The 22,721-nt window shown below is 41.9% G+C and overlaps 1 protein-coding gene and 1 long non-coding RNA gene across 2 annotated transcripts in view; both read right to left on the bottom strand.

Moving 5' to 3' along the window:
- grin2aa (glutamate receptor, ionotropic, N-methyl D-aspartate 2A, a) overlaps positions 1-22,721 on the bottom strand; it is a 158,216-nt gene that overhangs the window by 79,096 nt on the left and 56,399 nt on the right. The gene's annotated exons all lie outside the window — the stretch shown is intronic.
- LOC116065393 lies at positions 379-12,771 on the bottom strand. Its single transcript, XR_004108724.2, has 3 exons — positions 12,758-12,771; positions 12,102-12,104; positions 379-500 (listed from the first exon to the last, which is right to left on the bottom strand). It is a non-coding gene; the product is annotated as an uncharacterized LOC116065393 (long non-coding RNA).

Here is a 22,721-nt window from a genome sequence, read left to right as displayed (position 1 = left end):
AATTACGTTACAACAGAAGGATAAGACTCACAGTCATTTGTTAAGTTTATCTTTTTTTACGTCTTACTTCTTACTTCATTAGAGTTAAAACAATTAGTCGATTAATTGATGAATTGAGCAAAATACCAAATTAGCCACTTTAATGAGAAGATTTGCCATCTTTATTTGTCTTATGTGACAGCAAAATGAATATGTTTCTGGTTTTGAAGCTGCAGTTGGTAACTTTTATAACAATAAGGTTTTGTATTTGCTGAAACTGTCCCTGATAGTAGTATATGAGACAGATAATCTGTGAAAAAATCACGTCCTCTGCCTCCTCCTTAAGGCATTTGGAAGTTTTGACTGCGCCCGAAGAAAAACAGCCAATCAGAGCCAAGGAGTCTCTAACGCAGTGTCAATGACGGCGCGTGAACTCTGATCAAAGTGTCAAACTAGGCAGCACTGATCAAATATGAAACAAGATTATGTTACTGCATTGCCTATTTCTCTCTTCAAATGTTCTCAAAGACATATCTTAGTGAACTGTTAAACAGTAAAATGAGAAAGTTTGTAACCCGGCCAACATGTTGAAAACAGTCGAGCCAAAACCAAGTAACGCCCATTTGGCGACCTGCCACAGCAAACGGAACCATTACAGTAAATACACAATTTGAATATGTCCCTTATGGCTTTGGGAAACTGTGAAGACAATTATCCCAAATTTCTGACATCTGAGAGACAAAACGGCTTAATCGTTTAATTGTAATAATCATGATAATAATTGGCAGAGTATTTGAAAATGAAAATAATTGTTAGTTGCAGCCCTTCTTCCCAGGCAAGGGCAGAGCATACTGTTTTCTGGTGGTCAGCTCGCAGTCAGCTGTCGCCTTGACAACACATTCGGGTGCAACTTAACAAAAGATGTGGTGACGAGAGATGACGTAAAGCGTTTAAACGATTAACCATATATGGTCAGCTTGGTGTGTCAGGGCAGTTAGAGGCTTTTGTTTGGTCTTGGTTTCTACTTGATGTTTCCGTACTGTCCAGAGACAAATGTATGTTCACTGGACATAGACATCTTAGTATAGAAATGAAATATAGTTTGTTTGGGCAATTCAAACCATGTTTAACCACCAATTTGTCTAGTGGAGCTGCTCCGTACGTGCGGTATGGTATTAATATGAAGACGAGAAGTGTCAAGAAAGCACATAGTACATTTTTTGTGGATAAATAGAGAAATAGAAAGAACACAGCAAATAATACACACTTAATAGTAAGGAACATACTGAAAGTGCAAATGGTCATGTAGTGTGACGTAAAACAAAAATGAGTCATCCATGACGCAGGTTAGAGGCTGACAAACATCTTGGAGGATCGGGGTCGTCCTCACACGGCCTTGCTGAGGTCTCTCGTATTAGGACGAAGGACAATAATACTAGCTGACTCGAGTCGTGAGTGGAGAGGAGCATCTGTGGATCACTGCTCACACAACAGAGGGGGAGAGACTCAACTGGGTCACAAACATGTTTGTACAGCAAGGATTGAGCCACATGGCTTTTAAAAGGCAGCACTTCTATTTTTTGGAATGAAGCTGAATTTCAAGGATCTGGTGTTTCTCCCCGAAATATATTCTTGACAGTGTGGAAAAGTCTTTATACAGCACTTGACCATTAACAGGTGCTTCTAAGATTCAAAGTAAGGAAACTGTGATTGGGTGAATGAGGAGAGGAGAGGAGAGGAGAGGAGAGGAGAGGAGAGGAGTTGCTGACCCACATTGTAGCTCCCAAAGTTTCAAATCCTCTTTAAAGATAGACACACACTCACACAAATCAAACATACAGTACATGCATACACACTCACAGACACATGTACAGACACACACTCACACACAAATCAAACATACAGTACATGCATACACACTCACAGACACATGTACAGACACATACACCCACAATGGCAGGCCTGTGACCCCCAGACACCATGAATAATGAAGTAAGTGCTACTTTTATTTACCACTGCATTAGCTCTTTACATCACCTAATAATGGCAGCACTGAACCACACTAACACACACTTGCACACATAAGCACACAGACATCTGGTAGGGCTCGATACGGTTTGTTAGTTTTCTCATTTGAGTTGGTCTATTTTAGTCCTACAAAACCCTCTTTCTCATTCCTCTTCTCTATGATCCTCCTTCCATTGTCTTTCTCTTTTATCTTTGCTTTTCTTTTTCTTCATCTTCTCTGCTTTTTTGTTGTTGCCTGTTCTCTCCCTTGCCTCATACCTCTCTGTTGGTATTTCTCTTCTCTAATCATTTCTCACTTCACTCCTTCCACTCTCTCCATCTCTCTCTCTCCCCTTTCTTTGTTGATGTTGATGATAAGATCAGCATGTGATTGGCTGGACCAGATAAGAGATAAGACAGATTTGTATAGGGAGCTTTTATCTTCTCATCACACCCCTATGGACTGCAGTACTATTACTTAACATGCATGCACATGCATACATCTACATTCACTTGCACTTTGCGTCTGGGGAATACTATACAAGGGGTACAGTGGTGGGAAAAACAGTTGCCCTAATTTGCAAATCAAAGACATTGTGACTCACATATTTACAGCTAAATCAGCCAAAGGGGAAAATATTTCTCCCTTCTCCCCTTTTAAATTCACTTTCATTTCCCACTTTCATGCCTGTCTTGTACTACTCTTTCGTATAATGTTGTTCATAAAAATGAATTATAGTTGGCCCTCGTTAACCTTTAACATCCATTACATACATCCTATCACTAAATTCTTATATGCATCTTTTTGTGTGAGTACCTCACATGAAAACCTAAAATAAAGTGCACTTTAATCATGAATATTTTTTTTTAACCTTTATTTATCCAGGCAAGTCGATTGAGAACAATTTCTCATTTGCAACAACGACTTCACACATTCCCGCAGTTATACATTCATACCTGGAAGCTACCCAGTACCCAGTACAACCACAGTCTGATCTGTTGGCCAGTGAGCAGCGCCACTGGTTGGAGCTAAGGTCCTTGCTCAAGGGAACCTCAGTGGTGGTAATGAGGGAGAGACAAGCGCTGCTCTTTCACAATCCCCACCCAGATTTTATGCTGCCGGTCTGGGGATTGAACGGGCGACCTCCCGGTCCCAAGCTCGCTTCCTTAATCCCTAGGCCACCACTGCCTTTATTTCTCACATTTTAAATGTGAAATTGAATGAACATATTCACTGGTAACGTTAAACAACTTACCCTTTCGTGGGCTCTTTGGGTATTTTTGTGCTGCTTACAATCTGAGGGGAGAAGCAGCCTTATTTTTTATTTATTTATTAAAAAGATGTGATGTTAAATCTTATCTTTATTTTTTTACTCTTTATTAATCTCCTGGAAAACTAATTTTCGCTATAAATGTAACGCTATAGAGAAATACTTAAAGTGTGTCAGAGAAAAACAGAGGTAAAAGGCAGGTGAAATGAGGGGAAAAAAACAAACTGCTTCCATTTTCCTTCTGGTGCATTGTCATTATAGGGCACAAACAGTGACGCGCACACACACACACACACACACACACACACACACACACACACACACACACACACACACACACACACACACACATTCATTATATTGTGCACATTCGAGCCAATTATAAAACTAAAGGCTAATTCTTCATTTTTAGCATTACTGCACACAGATCCCTGTGTTTGCGTGGATGTGCGTGCATGTGTGCACAGCTTAATCCTCCCGCAATGTCTGGAGGCTGAGCACACTACACATGCAATCATGTCCCAGCATGCAATGAGAAAGTAGGCTCACATGCTAGAGAAGTCTGCACAAGACTATACTAATGCACTTTTCACAGGATATGGTTACCACTGTGCAAACACTAGTGGATATTATTTCTTATGTTGTTCTTTTGTGTTTTCTTGATCTCACCCTTAGTTTAAAGCAGCTATTTTTCTCATTGTTCTAATCAAATTACTGTCAAAAAGCACTCCATGTGTGCTCACACATGACAACCTTTTAAAAATCTGTCAGAAAAAGAGCCAGAAAAAAAGAGTCAGCTCAGTTCTGAGAGGTGCCCACCCAGTGCTTAGGGCATTCAATTAAAACTGCATGATCAACTCTGTTAGCAGCATAAGTAACAGGATTGTGATTGAGCATTGTCATCTGTTTGTACAAGGAGGTCATTCATTACCCTAAGTCTGGCTGCAGAATATGTAATGATCTCACACCTGTCTTTGGCTATGTTGCTGTCCATTAAATTATATAGTTTAAGCAGACGGTGTTTCTTTGTCAGTCTCACACACAAACCGACACCTGCACACTTTCGGCTGCATACGCGTGTGTGAAACTGCGGTTCAGAATGTGAGTGTCTCCTTAGTCTCAGCCAGGTATCCTAAAAATAGAGATGTTGAAGGGACATTAGGTTGGCAGGATAACAGATGGTTTTGAGCAGTACAAATGTTGGTATTTCATCCTGCAGCGACAGACTGACAGTTCAAGAAACCTCTCAAGTGCCCCAGAGGGAGAGCAGTTAACCTCAGTATATACCTAATCTAGCTGCTCAGATGGACACACATACTGCAAGTGAGGAATGTATTCTGGTGGCACTTCACACACTGATGCACACATGGGTTAGGCAGGAAACACTGGGAAGTAGTAGAAACCGCAATGAGACGTGCAGAACGGCCGTGTGCTGAATATTGAGTCTTAGCACATGGCCTTCACTGAGGTTTGTGCAAAGCTTTTTGTTGTAAGGAAGTTGCTGTGGCATGCAGCTGAATGGTTTGTTGTTTACAATGTGTCTGATTAGATATGTTATTGTGAGTATAAACCGCTTTGTGGACGCCACTAAGCCAGGCGCTGACAGCAGTGCGCACCGACTGTGACCTCCCTGTTCCCTTTTGAAAACACTAGACCCTCTCCTCCATTTTCCAAACAGTGGTCCATTTTCGAACACACGGCACTTTCCTTCTCCAATTTCAAACAATGAGCTGTCCACCTCTCCTGGACAGTCTATCCTGCATTAATCTCACATTGCCAGACCTTCCTCCACCAGCGCCGTGGAGGAGGATCTGGCTAGTCCACACAGCATTCCGGGATGGGAGAAAAAGGTGCTCTAGTTTATTGGCATTTCTTTAAACCAATCACAATCGTCACGGGCAGGCGCTAAGCACCGGGCAGAGCAACGGTGCCGCTGCAAAATAGCCTCGGTAAGGAACTTGTTTGGGTGGAACGTGTACGTTCAAAAGTTGTTTTAGTCATGCAACAGAAAACTCAGATTGGACAGATAGTCTAGCTAGCTGTCTGGATTTACCCTGCAGAGATCTGAGGAGCAGTTAACCATAGTTCTCAGAAATCAACCGGAGTTTAAAATTCCATCACAAAGAAAGCAGAAGGTACCGAACATCCGGTGGCAAAGGAGCAATCCCGGAAGTTGAACGTTGTGGATATAGAGTAATCCTGCATTAACAATGCAGTGACATTTAACAGCAGATCCTCTCCACAAAAAAACCCTGGAAAGTCCCCTCCAATGTAAATTAAACTGGAAGGCACACCAGAAAATAAGGCATAACAGGGAGATGGGAGAGAGCAACAACTAACCATTCTAAAGTTACAACAAGCTACTGAAGTGGCTAACCTGACATCAGTTATCAATGGCGTGTTAAAAAACTGGTTACACAATCAATAATTAATTCCTGACTGTTTGTGTTCATGTGTGTCTGTCCCCAGTAACGTTTTTTGGCACGGGCGAAGAGAGCAGCCGCCCGGAGCGGCATTTTTTTTCAAAGATCCTCTGCGGCGCGAAGCGGTTATCTATTATCTATCATGTCACTGTGTGGGGAATTGGCAAATTGGCGGAAGGGGAAAGGGGAGGGGGGCTGAAACAGACTCTTTGTTCAGAACTAAAAGTAGGCTAGATAGTAGAAGTTCACTAAAGCAATCCAACTTGGTAAAAAAAAGACAATGCTGCCCTGCCAAATGTCTTCAAAGGAATGAAACGTTGATAATAAAGAACAGTGATTTAATAGTGATAAAGGGATGGTGCACTCCCAGGCCAGTGGGCAGTTGTATCAGCTCTAACGGCTCCTATAGTGGTCTTTGCTCCAGTCTGGCACCGGACACCCTGCGATACCATCCAGCTCTGCGGCTCGGCGCACTATTTAGGATTCACAAGGAGGAGCGACGTGGGCGCATGCACGGGATGCGCGCACAGGCAGACGGGGGCACAGGTGGATGATGTGTGTGTGTGTGTGTGTGTGTGTGTGTGTGTGTGTGTGTGTGTGTGTGTGTGTGTGTGTGTGTGTGTGTGTGTGCGTGTGTGCGTGCGTGCGTGTGTGCGTGTGTGTGTGTGTGTGTGTGTGTGTGCATTCATTTGCTACAAATTGTTTTAAGACTGACTTGAAACATTTTAAATCGATTCTTTAACCCCCAGGCTGCCAACACACATCCTATACGCATGTTAAAGATTGACGTTTTCAGTAGAAATAAATGGGCTTAGGAATGTTGGAAAGTATTGAGAGACAGCTTTGGTCTTTTCATGTCATTTGTTGTCAACAAATGACAACAAATGTTATAATAAAATGTAACTGTTTGAGCAGAAATCTTGTGTGTGTTTTATTTTTATTTATTTATTTTTTTTTGGGGGGGGGGGGGCTCGAAGGGGGTCTCGCCCAGGGTGCAATTCAATGTAGAACCACCACTGTCTGTTCCTCTCTTTGTCCCTTTTCTCTTTCTCCCTCTCTTATTCCATTCCTACATTGCCCCTTCCCCTCTTTCTCGCTCTCCCTCTGCAGTACAGTCTTTATCCTATTACAGCCTCCTTGCTTCTGTGAAGCAGTTTCAGATATGGACACAATGAAAACTGGCAGGATACATTACTAAGCACCGCTCTCCTCCCACCCTCTCTGGTTCTCCCTCCCTACCTTTCCTCATCTTCTTCACTCTTGCTTTCAACAATGAATACATTTTTTCATCATACTATTTTTTTTCTCACTCCTTTCAGTTTGTCTCTCTTTGTGTTGCTCCAATTTGTCCTTACTTGGTTAGTTTTTACTTCCTTTTTGTTCTGCAGCATGCACCTGTCTGCCAGTGATTGATTAATCCTAACTATGCATCCGTCTCTTCACCTACGTAGCTGTCTGCTGATCTCATCCACCCTGTACTGCTGTTATGTTGCCAAAGCTAATGGTTAAAAAATAATCTCAACTGTGTCTTTTCATCCTTCTGCTTTCCTCATAGAGATCCAGAGAAATATTTACTTACTCTTATTTTTGTAAAAGGAATTAAAGTTGGCCAGGAAAAGCTTAAAGGGAAGTGTGTTTAAGGCATTTTTAATTACTGAAAGTACAAAAGATCGCGTTGAGCTGGAAGCTAAGACTCCAGGCTTCAGAACATTCCATTAGAAATTTGTGAATGAGGTCAAACTTCTGTAAACCCATACTTTTAACTGTATCACAATAAGTATGGACTATATATACATATCTCATGTCATGCACCTCTGATATAAAGTCAGTCATGGTTTTGTCACCAGAAATATGGGTGATATCTAGAATTTGTGCTGATGATACCCTCTTCCATAGTTTAGATAGACATGTAGAATATAGAGATGCAGATTATTGTACACTGCCTCTGTGTTTGTATCTTCAGTATATTCAGACCTGGTCATACTCTCTCTATCCCTCTGTCAGGTGCTCTAGGTAGTTTGGCAGGAAACCAGAGCAGTCCCTGCTGATGGGAAGGGCTCTGAATAAAGCAGAGGTTTTATTTGACGAGCCCTGCATGGGGACCTGATGGCCAACTGGAATGCTCCCAGGGAGATAGAGCTGATCGCTTTATCTGTCCGTTCTATATCCTATTAGAGAATCACCTTCCATCAAACCCTCCATTCAAAGGATGAGAGCAGCTTTCGCTAAGCTGCACTCTCCCTCACGCCCTCTCCTACACCTTTGCTACCCGTTTCTCTCTCCTCCTCTCTCCCTCCCTCCCTCCCTCCCATCTCTCTACTCCCTTCTCTCCATACCCCTCAATCATTAATACACATTTTCACTATTTTCTCTTGTTTTCTGGCACATGTCCTCTCAACTTAACAAGGAAATAGGTTGTCAGTCATTGCCTTCCATTGCCTTTTCTGATCTAGTGCCCTGTTACATATGACATATGATATGATATGTTTTCAAAAAAGTATTCAAAAAGATTTAGGCATACTTTACTTTACTTTTTATTGCCAATGTGTGAACAGATTGTAATGTAACTTAGAACAACTTCAAACTGAGACCTTCCCCGCCTTTCTCGCAGCCTGTGGACTGATTTTTATGTAAAATCTCAGGACAGATTTTCCGGGAAAGTCTAAAGGATGTGGCGTTTATGCCCCCCCCCACACACACACACACACACACACACACACACACACACACACACACACACACACACACACAGCGGCAACAGTGTGCAAATGGAGTCTGCTAACATCAACAAATGACCGGCACCCACTACAACACAGAGCCCAACACAAAGTCCATATACGCACAAAAAAGAAAAATATTGGTCTATTGGCCAGGTAAGCTTACATTACTACAAAACATGTGAAAAATATTGTGATATTGTGGTTTTATCTGTTTTGGCCGATGCCCAAAATGCTCGCTCACGTCTACGGAGTTCGAAAATGTGCAACAGGACGCTGACTGCAGTTCACTTAACGGCCACAGGTGTCAATAACAAGGAATTTCTGAAAATTCCTTTAAGATTTGAGAAAGATCACATTCAGAAGCCTTGACCTTCTCTCCTAGAGCTTTTGCCGTGTTTAACAACATTACGATACTCCTGCCTTTGCTTCTGGGAGACATAATTCGCATGGCCACAAAAGGTCTCTTCTGTCACTCTCGCTCTCTCTCTCTCTCTCTCTCTCTTTCTCTCTCTCTGCTCCACACTCACTCACTCTCTGTCACTCCCTCATTTCTTTCTCTTTTTTTGTCAAAGTAGCAACTGCTGCTGGCTGGAGAGCTGCTGAGGCAGCACTGGGTCTAATTTCAAGCACCACACAGACCAAAACAAATAGCTGATACCCAAAACACAGTGGCAGAGAGAGAGAAAGAGAAAATGAGAGGGGAGAGCGTGACAGAAGAGTTGCCGGTGCCCAGAGCTACCTGCCAAGAATCGATAAGGGATAGAACGATGACTGTGGAACAACCCCACTGGTAAAACCAGCTGCAAACCACACACACATACACACAGAGCAAACCACCCTTAAGAGAGTCCAGACTTGTTGAGGCAGTCATGAAAATACTAGTCTCGCCTTGCCAGACCTTCCTCCACCAGCGCTGCCGAGGAGGGTCTGGCTAGTCCACACAGCATTCCGGGATGGAAGTAAAACATGCTCTCTTTAAACCAATCACAATCGTCTTGGGCGGTGCTAGGCACCGGGAAAAGCCGCGGTGCCGCTGCAAAATAGCCTCGGGAAGGAACTTGTTTAGTGGAACATGTGTGCGTTCAAAAGTTGTTTTAGTCGTGCGACAGAAAACTCAGATTGGACAGATAGTCTAGCTAGCTGTCTGGATTTACCCTGCAGAGATCTGAGAAAAGCTTAACCATAGTCATCATGAATCCACCAGAGTTTATAATGCCAACACAAAGGAATTTCCGTCGGCAACGGAGCTATCCCAGAAGTGGAACGTCAAGGATACAGACTATGAAAACTCATACTTTACAAAGTGATATTTTTATTTTGCTGTTTCACTGATGAAGCATCATAATACTGTACCAAGAGCCTAGTAGCTGTCTTGTTCATTCATTCATTCAACTTTGTGTATTTGTGTTTAAAGAAGAAGAAGTGAGGAAGAGGAGCTGTTGGTCTGTATTTATCAGTGTGTGTGTGTGTGTGTGTGTGTGTGTGTGTGTGTGTGTGTGAGAGAGTGTAGCAGCCAGATTGACACCATTATGTCTACTCTCCCTCCCTCCACACCATAAGCCAATTCACACTCATCACTCTGCTATTAAGCAGCTTTGCATCGGTATGGCTATGACTGTAACTGTGGGAATTTTCGTTTCTGTGTGTGTGTGTGTGTGTGTGTGTGTGTGTGTGTGTGTGTGTGCCCTGCCAATTGCTATTTATTTACTACATGGGGTGTTTGGATCAGCTGCAGAATGAAAAATGGTCAATTGGGTCAAGGCTTATTGTGTGGAGAGCTGCTTTTATTATACAATTACAGCATCATCTTTTTTAAAAAGATCACGACAAACCTGTTACAACTTTCTCACAGCAGTCAATCTCAAATTTAGTAACAAATTATTAGCGTTTCAACAATCACCCATTTGTAAATGAAAGTCATATGAACCTCTGTAAAGCGTCTTAAGTTAACTCCACTTGTCTATGTCACAACATCTCTTTTCCTTTCCCTTCTCCCACAACCTTAACAATTTCTCCCTCCTCTCCTCTTGCTCTCCCGTTGCCTCCGCATTTTCCTCTCGTTCACTCCTGCAACCCTCCTTTTTTTCCCTCTCTTCCCTTCCTCCACTCTTCTCTCTTTCTCTTCCCTCTATTGTTCTTTTTTTGGTTCTCTTCATCACCATTTCTCACCATACCAGAGTCCTTCCCACCCTTCTCCACTGCAGTTAAGTCTGTACACAGGACTGTGTGTGTGTGTGTGTGTGTGTGTGTGTGTGTGCGTGTGCGTGTGCGTGTGCGTGTGCGTGTGTGTGTGTGTGTGTGTGTGTGTGTGTTGTCAGGTTCGCTAGAGGCTCAGTGGCAATCGATAAGTATTTGGGCAACAGCTCAATATAATTATGGAGGGATACTGTGAATCACTGCGGCTGGACATTGTGTGTGTGTGTGTGTGTGTGTGTGTGTGTGTGTGTGTGTGTGTGTGTGTGTGTGTGTGGTTGCTACTTGCCAATGGTCACTCTTCTCTGGCTCTTTATCCCCCGCAGCCACCAGCCCTCCAAACTTCTCTCTCTCCATTGCAGTGTTGGAAGATAATACATTACTGTGGATAAGTAGCAGTGATGCTTGTAGCCTCAATTCCCTGTCTGCAGTCTAAACCTTTTTGTTTCTGATACAACACATCACTAGTGTGACCATGATCATGCGACTATATCCTCGTACAGGAAGTGTTTTTATTGTAATTTCAAACATGCTGCATGAGTGTCCATCTATTTCTCCTCCAATTTTTTAAGATGTGAACATGCAAAACATGAGGGGAATTAACTACAAATGAAAAAGGCAAATTATTCACTGATAAACCTTACGGGTAATACAATGCTTAATTCTCCGAGTTGGAATCATCCTTAAAATGAACCTGCCCCTGCACTGTAAAGACTATTGTATTGAAATGAAAGTATTACTTCTGGGTTGTCATAATTATGGCAACAGGTGCAAACATTTTATTCACAGTGAAAGGAAGAAAATAAGGTAGTATTTAATGCAGTAGTAATCACTGCATTAAACTCACCACCCTGCACAAATCCGACACACACAGCAGCAGCTGCAACAGCAGGGCAGCGTGCGTGTAAGAAAGTGGGATTTTGATGACAGTTACATCTGTATTTGACAAACAAGCCCCTCAGGCGCAGAGCAGCAGGGATATGATCGCTATACATCACAGACACGATGACGTTTTCTGAGGACGTGGGAGTTTTTCAGAAGGAACATTAAAGTCAAATGGCTGGCTTATGGCTGACGGGTAAGGAGGAGAGTTCATTAAGGTAGACTTGGAAAGTGTGCTGTGTGTGAATTTACATGTGTATTACTCTTTGGGTACAGTGTGTAAGCGGTTGACTGAGAAGGTGAGCAAGGGGGACAAATAGAGATACAGTAGCCTTCGTACACAGATACAGACACACACACACACACACACATGCACACAGTTAACATGCCAGAAACATAATTACATAGAGAGAATCATGATTGGTTCCCACAGTACTGAGGCAGCCCGCAGCTATGAGTCTTAGGAAACAGTACACACACACACACAGACACATATGAAAGCAGCTTCAGCATCCTTCTTACAGTCGAGTGTGTGTGTGTGTGTGTGTGTGTGTGTGTGTACTGTGTCCTGAGACTCAGAGCTGCAGGCTTATCTGAAGAGCAGGTACATATTTGGATTCAGACACTTCCTCGGCTTTATTTGCACCCAGAGCACGACATTCAAAAAGTTTACTGGAAAGTCAAGTGGCTTGGTAGATAATAAAATGACTGACTCCTGTAAATAAGGTTGGGTGAACTTCCCTGACACCAGTACGAAGCTGCTATTGGAGCTTATTTTAAGATTTACTTGACAATACAATATATTGCTTTAAAGAATATATAACAATCCCAAGCAATAACAGCCAAGTTTAACAACTTTAAACTGTGAGGTAAAAAGGCTGTGAAAAAAAATAGGGATAAGAACCGATTGGTAACCTGATGACTGGGAGGAAATGAAGAGGATATGGAGGATAGTGGGAGTACATTCTCCTCGGAAAGACACTAAATCATTAAAACAAAGTTAAAAATCTGATTCTCAAGAAAGGAATTCAAAATCAAAAAAATCCCTGAGTGGCTCGAGTCACTTCCAACATTGAGAGAGAAAAGCAAGATGAAAGAAGGAAAGCATTTTAGTTTAATCTGTTGCTTCTACCTTTATTTGTTCTTTTATATGTCTGGCATGTGCGCTTTTTTGCATAAAGTGATTTCATAAACAGCTGGGATTTTTTGACTGGTAAAATAGTAGGGTGTCTGTATTCTGGTTACTACTACAACATGAGTTCACTTAGTTTTTTTGGGCAACAGGAACAGTTTTCATCTGCGTGAATCTTAGATACTAAATATAAACCAAGATTATGGTTCAGACGATATTCCTCTCTCCACAGTGAAGAATGTTTAAAGTGACACTTCTCTTCCTTCCAAAATCTTTCCCTCCTTCTCTCTCTGTCTCTCTCCCACTCTAAATCCTGTCTTATCTCATCCTGTCCTTCCCTCCAGCTTCTTCTCATCATTCCACTTAAACTCTTTCACTAATGAGTTGTTCCTCCTCCTCCTCCTCCTCCTCCTCCTCCTCCTCCTCCTCCTCCTCCTTCCCTCTCCCCCTCACCCTCTTCGCCTTTTGTTTCAGTTCTCTGTTCCTCTGTGAAGACAATGTAAACATCATGGAGGTGGAAAAGGGACACTCGCTGACTGCAGCAGACATGTACGTTACTAATTTTGTCTGTGTTGTCGACATTCATTTCTCACTCGTTTTTGCCATCTCATGACTGAATGTTTGACTTTCTGGGGGAGGTCAGCAGAGGCTCTTTCCCTTTGAAAAAAATCGGCCTGGAATAACAGATAATTAGCTGGGATTTTTCATGGCTTGACGTGACAGTCAGCAGCTAAAAATGAACTCTCTTACATGCAGTCTGATACACACTTGAACACACATGTAGGAACACAGAATTAGAGCTATAGCAATGCAAAAGAAAAGAAATATGTCAAACACTGCCTCTTATTGCAAGAGATTACACACAGACAAAGCAGAGACGGCACAAGAATTGCCATCAATCAATATAAATGCAAAAAATATTACTAGCAAAACTGAAACTAGGTTAAAGATTAGACTAAAATACAGACAAAAGAAGATGCAAAATCGACAGTTAAGTATTCCAAATAATTGGACCAGTCACCAGCAATGTTGACCGAAACTATGAGCCGGTTATTAGCCAAATATACAGCAACACACACGCACACATATGTACACACTGAAACACACGATTGGTGCATGCAGGCCTGTTAGTTAGATGTTAGTAATCAGAGAAAGACAATTTGATTGATTTTATTGATGACTCAGGGACTGATAGGGAGCTCAGCTGGTGTGGATCCATTTGTTTTGTGTTTGAGGGAAAATGATGATGATGATATATTGAGTGTGTGTCATAGTTAATATGTGTGGGAGTGTAAAGTGGTCTGGGCTGCAGATATATTGGGACTGTTTTATTACGAAATAGTGAGTGTTGTCAAGCTTCTTTACATACTGTATTTACTGACTATTAAAAAAAAATGCAATAATAGTATTCTAATGGGACCAATTACCCTGAGATTTAAGACAAGTTTAGGCTCCCACTGTGATCTAAAGTAGGTGTAGCTGCTGTCATGGAATTTGTGGTACAAACATATTTGTAAAATATCTGGGTTTTTCCAGCTTTCACAACTTAAATTGATGTTCCTGCTTTGGGATAAAAACGTGACAGTCAGGGTGGTGTGGAAAGCAAAGGAAAGATTGCTGGAGCACTGCATCTGATCATCCGAAAATGCAAGTTGCAATTATCTAAAAAAAAAGAAACCTTTCTGACCAAAAACTCTAGAATAGAAAGCCTGTGGTTTCTAACTTGAGTTCCAGAGTTTGACTTTAAAGTCCAATATCTCACATGTGCTCTTTCTGTCACCTTTACCGTCTTGTATATTTGATCCTCTGGCAAACTACACATCTACATGAAGTCATGAAAGTATACAAATTCATGTCATAGATTTGAGTACAAATGTTGTGATTAAATAGTAGAAAACTGTAGAAGGATATGAAGTGAAGTGATAAAAGTAGATGAGTTTTACATCCATGTGAACAGAGCTGGGCCAGAAAGGAGCAGGTTAGTGTTGGAGTCATATTGAATAGAATGGAGCACATCACTTCTTTCCATTCCTCTCCTCTTACTTTTTCTACATCGTTCTCTCCATTTCTCTTTCCATCACTCGGCCACTACAGCTGATGACCCTGGAGCAGTCTGTGTGTGTTTCTGTTTGTGTGTATGTGTGTGTGTGTGTCAAGGGTAATGGCTATACAACAAACTCCCTCTCTGACACTTGGCCAACAGAGAGCATGCTCATAGCACTGCCACACAAAGTACATGTACAGTAATGGGAGACGGAATAAACTTTATTGCACTGCTATGCCTTCCCTTTCCCACTCAAGTCTTCTTTACAGCATTGTACGGGATACTACTGAGAAATATAAATATATCTATTAGCTGTCACAAGATTGTGTTAATCAAGGATATATGCAGGATTGGGGAACTGAGTAATACAGATCGGCTATGGAGTGATTTAGGCTCAAGCTTGTCGTTTTGAGATTCCCCATAAGCCAGAAATTCTGTAGCAAAAAAATCCGTATTCTTTGTGACAAAATAACAGGAATGTAGTCTTATTTAGAAATTGGTTTAGTCTTATTTTTTGTCTTATGTTATGTTTTGCCTGAACCGGCTCACAGACTTGGCTCCATGATAAGCAAACTTACTACTGAGCATTTCACATTTTAAGAATTGGGAGTTTTCTACTGACAGTGGAGCCATATTAACCCATCTGAGAATTATTGTATTATATTAGAGACCTAGTATTGTTTGCTTTTTACTTTTAATCAATATTCAATTTCAATTCAATTTTATAAATGGTTACCCATTGGTACACTGGCCCTACCAGTCACAATAGACTGATGATCATGTCAGCCTTCTTTGTGCATTTCTGTCCCCTTTTCCCTGTTTGAAGGAGGCAAAGACTCAACTGGAGCTGATCGGCTGGATGGCCAAATCTTATTTCATGCTTGTTACTCACACAGACACACACACAGAGTCATCCTTTCGTTATTTGCAACAGCCTAATTGGGCTTGGGCAGAGGGAAGCCTGGGGCAGGAGAAGGAGAGAAGGGAGAGGTTGAGGAGGTGAGGAGAAAGAAGAGGCTGTCATTATGAACACTGTGGACGGAAGAGATAAAGGTTAGTGTTATTGAATCCTGATGCCCTGCTACATCCTTGCCTGCCTGATGAAAGAGACAAAGATGGTAGTGATACAGAGATCAAGAGGGAAGAATGAAAGAAAGATGGATGGCAAGTGACGAAAGAAAAGCGGAGCAAGAGAGAGAAAACAGCTCTAACCCTAACCCTAACCATAACCTTAACCATAACCATCGCCTAATCCTAGTGCCTTCCAAGCAGCGCTGCCTGGAAGGAGACATTGGGGGCTTAAAGAAAACACTTAGCGAGAGGAGGAGAGATTATGCCAGACAATGTGTGTGTAGTATATTTGTGCATATGTAAGTGTGTTCCATGGGTTAAATGTGTGTGTCAGTGTCTCATGACCAAGGTCAGGTTGCCTGTAGGCAGTTCATCCCAGTTGGCCCTACTGAACTGCTTTCTCTCCCTCCCTCACTGCCTTCACTGCTCTTCTTCTTCTGCCCTTTCCTCATTTTTGTTTCCTCCCCCCTTTCTCCCACAACAGATTTAAATCTCATTTTGTTTCGTTGAAGTCCCTTTCTTTATCTTTGTCCCTCCTCACTCCCTCCCTCTTCTCTTTCAGTGTTGTCTCTTTTTCACTGCAGAAAAAAAAAAACAGTAATCTCCGAACAGCAACAAATCTATGTTTGTGACTGCTTCCAAGATCCATTTCTCTCTCCCTTCCTATCTCACCAAGCCCTTTCTACTTCAGGTTTCTGCCTCTCCATCTTCATTCCCTTACCTTCATAACCAGGTCAAAGGCAGAGAGACTCTTTACTCCTTCCTCACAAATACTTTAAAGTTGCAAAGCTTCATGCTGCATTCACTGGGAGCATATAGTGGGAGGACGTCACAACAACCTGGAACTTTCACTTCAAAGCTATTTTCCATCTACTGTAAGAACTTAGTCTGAACCTTATATTTACAAGGTGGCATCAAACCAAACTTTAGTTTTAGATAACACCATTGAAAAAAAGAAGGCGTGCCTGGAAGGCACTAGGATTAGGCAATGGTTAGGGTTAGGGTTATGGTTAGGTGCCTTGAAGTCAACGGTTGCTGCGCTGCCTTGAAGTCGACGTTGGGGGCTTAAAACACCATTGAGGGAATAAAAGCACACATACGAACAATCAATTTCCTTGTGGTCATAGCTAAATATTAGTCTTAATGACAAATAATGAAATTATAACTATGCAATACTTTTTATAAACAGGAACTTTGCATGTATTGTCAAAGATTTTCTTACAATTTGGAGTGCCACACCTTCAGTCATGTGGCAGTACAAATAGGCCTTTTTTAATGCAGACAATATTGATTCTGTTCCATTCATGTGTCTCTGTAAGTCATAACAGACAATCAGCAACATCATGGCCCTAGAACAGGCACATCTACATGACACATAGGTAATTGGTGTGCTTAGTTACACCTGTTCTTTTCCTGCTCTGACATGTCAAAACATCTGCGGTAAAAAAAAAACACAGTTGACTGCAAAAATCTGGTTATGAGATAATACATTTAATTACAGTGCATCTCATTTTGGCAATAAGGGGCTGTGTTAACACATCCAAGTACTCGCACTTTATCGCATTCATCCTCAAAATTCCATATTCTTGCAGAAGTTATTGAGTGAGTTGTGCAGGTTAAGCAGGGAAGTGGAAGGCATAAAATGCACTGCGACAGCTAATCTCTTTGATGACATTAAGTGGCAATAATGCCATGGTGCGGTAGCAGTAAATGGAGGAACATTTTGGATTGTTTGTGCAAAACACAGAGGAGGGAGACATTGTTTTTTATTTAATATCATAACCCCTTGCAAAAAGACAGAGGTATCGCAGTATCAATACATATATTTTCAAGGCTCCCATCATTAGTGCTCAAGTTTCAGACTTGCGTGTGTGTACAAACAAAGACACACAAACACTGGCCCACAAACACACATACACACACACAATCCTCTGCTGAGTGTGAAAGACAAAAGAGGCAGGCTTCATTGTTTGAATAATTACCTTACATGCCACACTCACTCTGGAAGCAACCACAACACACACAGGAAAACACAACACACTCTTGAACCAACTAAACACACACCCGTAGAGCGGATTACACATCTCTCCCGGAACTATACCAAACTCCGTCATGCTGCTTTTGCCACCAGGAAACAACCTGATGGAGGAGCAAGAATCTGTGTGTGTGTGTGTGTGTGTGTGTGTGTGTGTGTGTAGGATTTTTATTCCCATGCTTTTAACTTATGATGTTCCTACATTCACCCCATGTTCAAGTACAGCTTTGACACACATGCAGCGTGCACACACACACACACACACACACACACTCACAGGCATATCTAACACACTTATCTAGGAGACTATGATCCCCAGTTATGCAGCCTTGCAGCGGGAAGGCGACTCCGTCTCTATTGGTAGATTGTTGCCGCCCGAAATAAAACACAATTTCCTTTTGTTTTGTGATAAGTATCTTGTGCACACATATCCTGTTTGGCTATTTTGTCAGGCAGACTAAAAAAAGCAAAATGTGTCTATGTGAGCAGGTAGGTCTCATAGGTGTACAGTGTTTAAAAATCTGAATTCAATTGCCTGGACATCAACAATGTTTTCTCTCTTCAGGATGGGAGCTATTTCCTGTCCAGAGTAAAGGAGTTCAAGTATTTTAGAAAGACAGAAACCAGTCAGATGTATCCGAACAACTGAAAGGAATCATTGGAAAATGTTCGTCTGGACCACATGCATCCTTCCAGCTTGATCTCACTGATGAGGTCTCTTAAGTCTGAATGGATGAAGATGACAAAAAAAAAAGGGAAATCTGCTGCCACGAAGATAGTGAATTTGTGTGTGAGTTTCACAAAGAACAGGAGCAGCATCCGCTTAAGATGCCTCCTTGTGGAGGTGTTAAGGAGACATCCAACTGACCCCAGAACACACTGGAGGGAATACATACATGTATCCCATCTGGCCTGGAAACACCACAATCTCAACCAAGACTTGTACAACTAGCAGAAAACAAATTAATGGATGGATACTTCCAACAGACTATTATGTGCTATTCTTTATGTTTTTTCTTATCTAACGTAGAAGCTCCATGCAGAAGAATTGGTCCTTTCTTGCTGTCCAGTATAGGTTGCTTGTCTGATCCCTCTGTCACTGTGGCTTTAGCTATGCACTGCTGACTGGAGAGTGACTGTCGCTGTATCAGCCAGCTGAGGAGCCCTTGAGCAAGACACTGAACCCAAAGTGCTCCAAGGCCATAGCGCAACCTCATTAAGAAAGGCAAATGCGTTGGAAGATGAGTGTGTCTCAAGTTGAGACGTTCTTATTTAATCAAAACCAACAGATTTGACTGATTATTTTGTTTATAATATTATGGTTTTGGCTTTGGTCTTCTATATGCTACATATTTTAGATGTGATTTAGACCTTTTTCATTCACCTATCTGGCATGGAAAGCTCTCTGGTGCAGGGTTGGAAGCGCTGATAAATGAAAATCCATGTGGAAATCCAAATTCTAGTAACCTTGTGTAAAATGCCTACTAAAGTAGTCTCAGATCTTAATCTTGGCTGCATGGGTTATTCAAGGATTGTGTTGTAACAGTCTTATTCATCTCTTGGTTGATCCTTTGATATCCTAACCAGTAACACTGCAGACTCTCTGCAATACTGAAGCTATCAAACTGAATATCTTCTAGTCGATCAGGGCTGATTGTCCTATCTAATAAATTCATTATCACATAGCCATGACTCCATGTGACCAGAGGCAGATGTTCACTGACAATATTTCAGCACAAATCACAGCCATTGTAGAGCAAAATCTTCATTAGCACGTTATTTTCTGTATTTACATCATAAGATACAGTGGTCAGATTTCATTATCAGGGACCCGGCTCTGCTTGGCAGAGGGACAGATGCTGCCAACGCAGTGACAGCTTTGCAGCGCTAGCCTCCGCTTTCTGGCATGGACATATGTGGGTTGCTGGGGGCTGCGGCTGTCACAGGCTGTAGCTCTTCTCAGAGCTAGCTAATGCGAGTGGATGGGGTCGATGTGATTGGTTGATAAGAACAGAGACGCTGTGTGTGTGTGTGTGTGTGTGTGTGTGTGGGGGGGGGGGGGGACGAGTGTGCGTGCATTTGTGTGAGGGAGAGAGAGTAAGACAGGCACAGCGGTTGGTCAAGGGCCGGTGTGCTTTTTTGCTGCATCGTCAACATGTGTAAACAGACGGTGGCACCCAACATAACCCACACACACACACACCCACACACTCCCACACACACACACACACACACAAACACACACACACACACACACACACACCCGCACACACATACTCCGGCTCACTTACACACACAAGACATGTAAAAACACACACATTAACACAGACTCAAAGCAGCCATAGAAAATGTTAGAAAAAGAAGGTGGAAAGGCGAATGAAAGTAAAATTAAAGGAGGTGGTGTGACGGCTCAAGAGAAAGAACAGAAGAATAAAAGAGGAAGAGAGAGGAAAGAGAGTGGAGGATAAGGAGGAATGGATGGTGAGGGATGCAGAGGAGGAAAGTAGGGATGATGGGAAAAGGAAGGGAATAAAAGAGAGAGCAAGGGGGAAGAAGGAAGGGAAGGAGGGAGGGAAAAGAGGTTAGCTGGATAAGTGGGGCAGTGCTGCAGCGTGACACATCAGCATTCTAAGCACAGCGGCAGAGAGCAGCGCAACGAACGCAGTTGCACCCACAATCTCTCTCTCTCTCTCTCTCTCTCTCTCTCTCTCTCTCACAAACACACGAGACACAGACATGCATAAAATACACACACACAAGCTTCAAAGATGTACAGCACTGCCAGGGAGAGCATGCATCAAACACGTTATCTCATAAAACACACACAGACACAAGCTTCAAGTGTTCCGATAAAAAGTACAAATCGCTGGGTCGCATAATCTGCTGTAACACACACGCAGACAGACAAACACAGCTATAAACATCGACAATACATAGATGACAACTGATACCCATTTTGGAACTGCCTTAGCAGGAGCACTGCAGAGCTACGGATCCTGGGTGTTTCATGAAATCTAGCATCATCTCAGACTACCCCGTGGGGATGTTGATGTGACTACAGCAGCCTCTTGTTGCTCTGGGAAGCTTATTCCACTCTACAAAATGTGCTGTTCAGAATCCATTATGTGCATGCTTGATTGAAATTGATTGGCTGGCTAACTGAATCAGAGTTCAATTGACTGGAATCAAAATGCTCATGCAGAGCATTTTGTTATTTGAATAAAAAATAAGAATTTACATCCGCACAGTGGTGGTAACTCTCAAAAGAGTTAAGATTAAGATTAAACCACTGGGAAGAAAACTGGTGTGAACTACAGAGATGGTCAATTATAGCAAAAAGCACAGATGAGTCCATCATTCTTGGCTAAAGTTACAACTCGAATGGGATTTTTTTTGTTGTGACTCTTATATATACAATATTAAATAATATTCAGATTATGTATGGCATGTTGAAGAGAGACAGGAATCAATATAGGTACTTTGACTAGATTGTGGTTAGTGTATGATTTTAAAAAAAGGTGTAATATGAAAAAAAACACTATGGCAGAAAGCAATGCACACCAAAACACCCCTCACCTTCCTGGATCTGACCCACTGAGATAAATATGCATCAGCCCGAAATGTCTTAAAGACACATACAATTCTACAAATGCAGGCTTCATTATAAAGGCCACAGATATCCTCACCAAACCTCCAAACAAGCGCACAACTGAATTCCCCCATGTGAGAAAATCTTAACAACGTCCATGAAGGGCCAGAGGTATAATGGTTCAACAAGCAACAATGAAACTTTTATTTAAGGTGAGTGGCTCCAGGTCAATGCATATAGTAACCACATCTAAGAACCAGACAGGTGTGGTAAAGGTCAACACACATTCACTTTAGAGCTCCATTTACTGACAAAGACTGAAACCCGCTAAGAAAGAGCCAAGTTTCAAAGACATGGATTAAGTTAAATGATGTGGGGAATCAAAGAGGAGGGTTGCCTATGATTTGACTCCAAATACTGAAGGATCAGTGAGAGCTTGTGTCTGTGCTGCACTTTAGTACTTAAGGAAAAATGTCTGGCAGACGGCAGAGTCGGCCTGTAATTCACTTACAATCACTTAAGGGAGATAAACTAAACTTCAAATATTGACTACAAACTTTTGGCATCAGAGAGGTTTTTCATGTATATATATTACTAAATAATTGGGAACAAATTTTCTATCATTAGCAAATGAGTTTCATTTTTCATTTCTATTGCAATATGATTTAACTGAAGTTAATTTCATCCCTGCCTTGGTAGCTAATCAAACTCACAATAAGGTCTGAAACTGTAGTACTACAAAAGAAGTATACTCCAGAGTTGAAAGGGGTGTTCTATCTTTTGGCAAAATCTCACAGAGTAATAAAATCAGTAAAAATGATCAAGGAAAAGGGTGCAGATTTGTGAGGTGTGAAAGGTGTTTTAATCTGAAAAAAACGTGTCTTGGTATTTGTTGGATAGTTGGCTGCCCTGCTTTTCATAAAGCTATGACTTATAACCTAATCTATTTCCCTGAGCTGCTAAAGTTATTAGTGGCATACCCATTTGTTTCTGTGCACCAGATACCCTATTAAATATCATGTCATATTTCTTACACATAGATGTGCGTGTGCCTGAGTACGTGTGTGTGTGTGTGTGTGTGTGTGTGTGTGTGTGTGTGTGTGTGTGTGTGTGTGTGTGTGTGTGTGCTAGTCTGTAGTGCCCTGCCTTTATGATTCAGCGTAGATCTAAGGCATAATAAATTAACACTAACATTAAAGCAGAGTGCAGCTGAGAGACCTGAAGTTTAAATATGATAATGAACTACTTTTAAACTCGTGCATCAGCAGTGTGCTGCATGTACCACAGTGGAGTGGACTGTGCTGTATATGTGAGTAATAGAGAGCCTCTAGTGGCCAACAGAGATAACTACACCCTCATCATAGACCCTTATACT

Source organism: Sander lucioperca, chromosome 21 (genome assembly GCF_008315115.2).
Source record: "Sander lucioperca isolate FBNREF2018 chromosome 21, SLUC_FBN_1.2, whole genome shotgun sequence".
In the NCBI taxonomy this organism is placed as follows: Eukaryota; Metazoa; Chordata; class Actinopteri; order Perciformes; family Percidae; genus Sander; species Sander lucioperca.
Note: the sequence above shows the minus strand (reverse complement) of the source record. Positions and strands in the feature narration are given on the sequence as shown.